The 7,983-nt window shown below is 34.8% G+C and overlaps 1 long non-coding RNA gene across 1 annotated transcript; it reads right to left on the bottom strand.

Moving 5' to 3' along the window:
* Nucleotides 1–352: 352 nt before the first annotated feature.
* On the bottom strand, nucleotides 353–6,128 carry LOC112723904 (uncharacterized). The gene is made up of 5 exons (XR_003812138.2): nucleotides 5,433–6,128; nucleotides 5,097–5,242; nucleotides 4,225–4,293; nucleotides 3,864–4,000; nucleotides 353–3,775 (listed from the first exon to the last, which is right to left on the bottom strand). It is a non-coding gene; the product is annotated as an uncharacterized lncRNA (long non-coding RNA).
* Between the last annotated feature and the right edge of the window lie 1,855 nt (nucleotides 6,129–7,983).

The raw sequence follows: 7,983 nt of genomic DNA, 5'->3' as shown, positions 1-7,983 counted from the left end.
CAACGCCCAACAATCGCGAGTTTGAAGCTCGTCATAGTCATCCCTTCCCAGATCCTACTCGGAATACCACAGACAAGGTTTAGACTTTCCGGATCTCAAGAATGCTGCCAATTGATTCTAGCATATACCACGAAGACTCTGATCTCATGGAATGGAAGGCTCGGTTGTCAGGCGAGGCAACCATGCGTCATGAATCAGGAGGCTAAGAGATACGCACTCAAGCTATTGCAAGTAGAACGGAAGTGGTTGTCAGGCACGCGTTCATAGCTGAGAATGATGATGAGTGTCACGAATCATCACATTCGTCAGGTTGAAGAACGAGTGTATATCTTAGAGAAGAAATAGGCTTGAATTGAATAGAAAAACAATAGTACTTTGCATTAATTCATGAGGAACAGCAGAGCTCCATACCTTATTCTATGGTGTGTAGAAACTTCACCGTTGAAAATACAAAAGTGATGATAGTGATCATTGGCTTCGGCCCTAGAGAGGGAACCAGAAGAACCAAGATGAAAATACAATAGCAAAAGGTCCTATTTATAGAGAACTAGTAGCCTAGGGTTTACAAAAATAAGTAATTAATGCAGAAATCTTTTTTCGGGCCCACTTGGTGTGTTCTTGGGCTGAGTATTGAAGCTTTCACATGTAGAGACTTTTCTTGGAGTTAAACGCCAGCTTTTGTGCCAGTTTGGGCGTTTAACTCCAACTTTTCTACCAGTTCTGGCGTTTTGACGCCAGAATTTTTATGCTGACTTGGAACGCCGATTTGGGCCATCAAAACTCGAGCAAAGTATAGACTATTATATATTGCTGGAAAGTCCAAGATGTCTAATTTTCAAAGCAATTAAGAGCGTGCCGATTGGGCTTTTGTAACTCCAGAAAATCCACTTTGAGTGTAGAGAGGTCAGAATCCAATAGCATCTGCAGTCCTTTTTCAACCTCTGAATAAGATTTTTGCTCAGGTCCCTCAATTTCAGTCAGAAAATACCTGAAATCACAGAAAAATACACAAACTCATAGTAAAGTCTAGAAATGTGATTTTTAATTAAAAACTAATAAAAACATAATAAAAACTAACTAAAATATACTAAAAACATACTAAAAATAATACCAAAAAGCGTATAAGTTATCCGCTCATCAACGACCCTAGGATAGGTTAGAATGTAAAGAAATGTTTAATGCTTAGTATCCTTGTTGTTGAATTATACTATGAGTTGTGTATTGGATTGGATATCTGCTATGGATGATAATAATAGGATGTGAATTGATGAATTTATGATTATGGACTTGTTGACAAGACTATATAAATGCCTAGGATAGGTGGATGACAAATTTGTTGATGTATTTGAGAGATTGATGTGTGATATTGTTGAATTGAGATATGGTAGTCATGGAAGGATTATTGTGGTGATGGCAAGGTTATGTTGTGTTGATTTTGGTGTATGGTATATTAGGTTTGAATTGGATTCTTTAAGAAAATTGAGGTTTTTGAACTTGGTGTGAAATTAGTTTTTTGCCGAATTTTGGCAAGCCATAAATTGGCTTTCGGACCTCCAAATGATTTCAAACTTATTTTGTATGAAAATTAGGTCCGTGAAATTTACACCGTTCGAAGACCAAATGAAAAATGATTTAAAACGAAGAAGTTATGTGTGTCGGAAGTTCGGGGTTCAAAATGTAAATTCTGCATCTTTTTTACTTAACCAAAAACCCATGCATGCATACGCATACCCTTTCATATGCATTGATTACATTCTGTTTCGTACCTATGCATATGCATAGCACCAAAAAAAGGGGGTTTCGCGCACGCATACAGGAGCCATACACATGCATGCAATTCTGTCCAGCGCACTTGCATACGCGGACAGGTGCATGCGTACGCATCTTGGCCTAAAGGAGGCCTGTGCGTACGAATACATGTGTATGCATACGCACACTCCTGTTTTTAGCAAATCATTATTTTGTGTTTTCAAATCCAAATTAACCCCCTAAACCTCTATTTTCATATTTTTAGTTCTAAACTTGATTAGGAAGCTTAGTAACGAGATGGAGTTAGGAAATTGAGGTAACTTAGGGATGAAGTAAAGGTTAAAAGTGATGAATTATATGAGGAGAATGTGTATGTATGACGGCTATATGATGCCATGGTTGTGACGAATGATTATGTAATGAATACGAATAGTTATGAATACTATGCGGCTTATGAATTTAATATGATCTGAGATACAAGTTTCCCTGGGTATAGGACCATGGCTTGCCACCACGTGTTCCAGGTTGAGACTCAATACTCTATTGACCCTACGTCGTAAGGGTGACCGGGCACGTATAAATTCCCGGGAATGGATATCCCCCATTGAGTAAGTTATATATGAATGTATGAATGTATGAATTATGAATGAAATGAGAAAAAGCTATGCATAGACTCATGGGGATGCGCGACAAGGGACAGTCCAAGGGTTTCAGACTTGTCGGGTTGACTTGATAACCGACAGATGAGCCTCATCAGCCATAGGACAGGCATACATTATGTGCATTATGTTTGTTTGTTCGCTATGCATTATTTGGGAGTGCCTAACTATATATACTTTGTTAATTGCTATATTTGTTACTTGCACTTCTTGTCTCCTACCTGTGCTTACAATTGTCTGTTTGTCTGTTTGTGCAAACTCACTGGAGATAGAAGAATGGAGAAAAGGTGGTCAACATGAGGTTAAGATTAAGTTAAGCTGAGTTTAGATTTTCCCTAGATACCTACCCCTTTTTATGGTTTCTGTTTAGTATTTTAAGCTTTATAATCTGAGTATCGGCGTTCTAGGATTGCCTCTTGCATTCCCAGGACCTTATATATTATGTGTGTGGCACCTTTACCATGCTGAGAACATCTGGTTCTCACCCCATACTGTGTTGGTATTTTTCAAATGCAGGTCGGGAGGCTCCTCGGTAGGTATCTGAACTTCTAACGCGGAGTAGTTTCTGGGTTTCTTTTGCTATACAGTTTATGTATATATGTATGCACTTAGCTTTCTCTCTGAATAACTTGTTTATTTTGTTCCTCTTAGAGGTTTAAGGAGAGTTAAGGTTTTATCTTTGTATTTTGGGTTGATGGGAGATATATATATGTATGTAAATATTCTCCGGCCAGCCAAGTTAGGAGCTAGTTATTCTGTATCTTTGACTCTCTATTCTCTCTTTCTATCTCTTTATACCTATGATCTGTAGGTTTCTTCGCACGCAAGTTATCTTGTTTCCTGAGCGTTGCGCTTTTTATTTTGCGAACTTTGTTTCACCTGTTTTTCAAGGCTCCTAGTTATTATGTTCTTTCTACTACTATATGCATATATTTTATTTCAAAGGCCGTAATACCACACCACCTCTGTTTAACGGCTTAAGCGTAAAGCTCTGTGTGGTAGCATGTTACAGAATTTAAATCAAGTAAAGCTAGTATTTCTATATACCATTTTCTATCAAATAAAAGGTCCTCACAAACTAATTAGAAAAAGGAATAGCCTAAAGCTTATAATCAAACAAATAAAGAAGAGCTTACATAATACATACCATATCTTCTATTCATGTATTTTATTTTGATTCTCATTTGTCTTTTTCCATTTGAACAGTATGATGCCTTATAACTATCATTAAAAGCAATTAAAATTAACCATGAAAGAGAAAAAGGAACCAAAACAGAGTTACCAAGCAACATGGTCATAGAGCATATCTCAGAATACTCTCAGGAAAATAAACGTACAGCACACAAATGCATCCACAACTTGAAAACCTGTAGAGAATAAAAAGTAAGAGTAGTTGGTGACAAACCAAAAGATGTTTAGAATAATACAGCAACCAAAATAATTCACCACAATTACATGGAGATATAAAACTCATCTTCATCTCCTCCACGTTTATAATTTAGTGACATAGGGGTAGCAGAGCCTCCAGCCTGCCTAGGATTGTTGTACTTGAAGGAAGAACCATATTTGCATGACCCTGTCTTCATGTAATACTGCATTTTTAGGCATCAGCAAATATAATCAATACGCAAAAAGAAACTCAAACTACAAAGATGAGTCAAAACAGAAATTCAAGATTATTCAATCCTCAGCATGTAATAGAATTATAGATTACTACAGAGCACATCATTTCATATAAAACAAGAAATCACAGGAGTCAATTGTCAAAGGGAATATCAATGCATATCAAAAGTACAAGCAGAACCATATTAAGCACCTGGCATAAAGGCTGGCCAATTCGCTCCGAGTACTCCCCTCCTCTAGTCTTAGCAACAGCACCAACAACCTAAAACATTCACATATCACCAAATCATTAGATCACTGCAAATATATGAATCTCAGCGATCAATTGATTAAAAAAGAGTAAAGTATCATTTTTATCCCCAACGTTTGGGGTAAATCCTATTTGTGTCCCTAACGTTTAAATCGTCCTATTTGTATCCCTAACGTTTGTAAAAGTGATTCAATGTTATCCTGCCGTTAATTACACATCATGAGCGCTTTAGTTTGAGTTTTAAAAATCTCTTCTTGAAGTTAGAATACAAATGTCTGGGATAGAATTAATGATCTACTCCAAAAAATAGCTCATCAAATGTTGAAACTAATTCCTACAACATTTACATAATTCACTTTTTTAGGGACATAATTGAATCTAAACACAAATAGTGGGTATAATATTAAAATCGACCACATCCAAGTGAGACCTAATTGAGAATGAATACATCCAAGTGAGAATAATTGAAAAATATAATCTGATTTGTTAGTATAATTGATAGTATGATAACATTGAATCACTTTTATAAAAGTTAGGGATACAAATAGGACGATTTAAATGTTAGGAACACAAATAGGACTTACCCCCAAGCGTTGGGGACAAAAACGATACTTTACTCATTAAAAAAATAGTGATTCAAAGGAAAACCCTTCAAAAAAAAGACTTTTGATTCAATAAGCTCAACACTATCACACTGATCATAGCTAATATCAAATCAAGCTACATTAAGAAAAACTTATGATCACATTAAACGCAAAAATAACACAACAAAAAACCTCCACAAACTTAAAAATCAAATGAACTATAAATTTTACCTCGACCTAGTCACGGGGATGGTTGAAACGACAGCGAAAACCATAGCCACAGAATCCAGTCCTCAAATAGTAGATACAATCAGCCTCACCAGGCCTTTGGGGATAAGATTCCTTTTCAGCATCCAACCCAATTTGCCACACCGGCTCTGCATTTTTCAAAATCAGGATCAAATACACTTCACAACACCCCACATTCTCCTATAAGATAAATCACAATCGCAGAAAGCCACAAATATTGGGAAAAAAGGGAAACGATTTTCATATTTTATTTTATGAACAAAAATGAAAAGAACAGAACAGTTGGGGCATTATATCAAATACAATATAATATCATACCTTCGAGACGAGTTCCAGTCCACTCCGGCGATGGATCAGATCGGGAACCCTAACTGGACCGGTCGTACCACTCCATTGTGCGGACACAAGAAAACCGAAGCTGATGGAACAGAGAATGAAAAGGTTCTTCCGATGAAATTGAGTGTGTTCTTCTGATCTAGAGTGCAGATTCTAGAGAGAGAAAGAACTCATGAACGATTCTCATCTTGTCCACCCAGATGTTAAGCGCGCTCTTGCTCTCTCCTGAAGAATCTGTTGTTGAATCTCATCACGACAATTGATCGTTCCTCCTCAGCGCCTCTCTTCAACTCGACAGATTTCCATCATAATCCCTAAAGAGCGTTTGATGGTTCACAACTATAAGAGATGGATTGAAATTCCAGAGAAGAAAAGAAAATGGACCCAGAGTGATATTGAACATGGATTAATTTCACATGCAAAGAATGAGATATGCATTCATTTTTGAGAGAGAAAGAAAACTGGGATTAAAATGAGAATAAGAGAAAGAGAAAAATGGACAGCGTAAATAAAGAAAGAGAAGAAAAGGGAGAAGATGAGTGCCACAGAAAGACCCTTGAATTGATATTTTTTAGAAAAAAAAAACTCAAAAAAATGAAAAAATTCCACCTCGGATAACAATACACACGAATATACCATGGTTATATAGATATAGGAGCGACAATATGAGATTAGTATGTTCCTTGATATTAATTTTTCCGAGTATAAGAAGAAGAAGGAAACAGGTAGATGACAGTTGGAGGCATCAAAGTGTGGTAGTTGCTGCCACATTATTTGCCGACAGGGACACACGGTTTATACTTTATATGTACCTTACCTTTTCTCAATTCCAATACCATCCAACAACGTACTATAGTATTTCATCACTAACGAACCACTTGCCACTACCCCAAGTCCTTCATTAATTACTACCACCTCAGCAACTCACATGCCCTACATTATTGCCCTTGCTGTTCGATAAATTTTATATCTAGGGAACTCACCCTGCATTCTTACAACATGTTGAGCCAAATGATTATTATTACAAGTGGATAGTTAATTACCACTTGCCACTACGTACACTAAATCCCTAATAATCAATTACCATTCCTTTTGTTTATATATATATATATATATATATATATATATATATATATATATATATATAGTGAACATGATAAGTATTTTACTCTTTTAACAAATGATTTTTAATTTTTTAAAAATAAAAAAATATTTGATCAAAAGGAACATTTAAATAAAATTCAAAAGAAGAGAATTTCATTTATAAATAATTGTTTTACTTAGACTTTATTTTCGATTTCGATAAATATTTCAATCAAACTTGTATCGCAATTTCAATTCTAAAGTTAAATATGACTCTTATAGCTTCTTAAAAATAAAAAAATTCAGAAATGTCTGTAATGATACTTAAAAAAAATTAACTTTCATTAATAATGGATTAGGACTTCACAATTGATAAATAAATAGTGAATTCAATATAAACTTGAATAAATAAAACTAAAATTTAAAATGTGAAAATATATGAGATCAACTGAGTAAAGAGGCAAATTGAAATAAAAATAAAGCAATAAAAATGGTTTCCAGATGCTCACAAAAACTTGCATTTCATGGCTTTTTGTTTATTGAGTCAGTGTGACTGCTGAAATTTTCAGCATGTATACGTGAGTGTGAGAACTGGAATGGAAGTTCCTCTTTGATATTCAAATCTTCTATTTATAGATGAGCATCTTGGTTCAATCAATTTTACTTAGTGATCGTGTAGTTTTACCCATGTCTTTGAGAAATGGTTTTTCTTGTATGTCAAGCACTTCAACCCACGTTCTGAGAAACGGTTATTCCTCACACTACCTCTTCAAATTGCTTTGTGCTCATCAAGTAGTTGGAATTTAAGTATGTTTTTTCTTCTAGTTCTTATCTTTTTCTTAGGTTAAAGTTTTCTTCTGATTTTGCATTGGATTAATCTAACAATAATGTAATGATGTTAAATGAAAGGTGAATTCTACCATATTTTCTCTAAAATAAAGGATAAATTACTCCTTGTGACATATATAGTGATTATTGATAAAATATTCTTTCACCAGAGCTTCAAAATTTACGTTATCTTCTCTTTTCTTTTCAATTGATGCTGTGTTTCTCTTGAAACTTGATAACAGTGTCATTTTCATCATCCCCACTAAATACACCTCTTCTTCTCCAATTTTAAAACCTAATTCCTTTCAAATCCAATCACCATTTCCAATCAATTATGTTAAGATTTTAAACTTGTTCTTACGCTTTCAATCTCCAATTTCAACGAGCATATCTATCAATTTTTCAACTCTGTCCTTCCTAAATTTTTTTTTCGTATTTTGTATTTATGTTCATAAATCATAGATTATATTTCAAAGAAAAAAGATACCATAAAAACCAGAAGATATTACGTTCGGGGAGAAGTAAAAGGGTATGAATCTGTATGGCAGATATAGATTTGCGCCATAAATAAAATTCCTGTGGGTAATTAATGGCATGAATAATAAAATAATTAGTTAATATT

The sequence above is a fragment of the Arachis hypogaea genome, chromosome 11, assembly GCF_003086295.3.
Source record: "Arachis hypogaea cultivar Tifrunner chromosome 11, arahy.Tifrunner.gnm2.J5K5, whole genome shotgun sequence".
NCBI classification, from domain to species: Eukaryota; Viridiplantae; Streptophyta; class Magnoliopsida; order Fabales; family Fabaceae; genus Arachis; species Arachis hypogaea.
The sequence above is the reverse complement of the archived record's forward strand: the minus strand, read 5'-3'. Positions and strand labels throughout refer to the sequence as shown.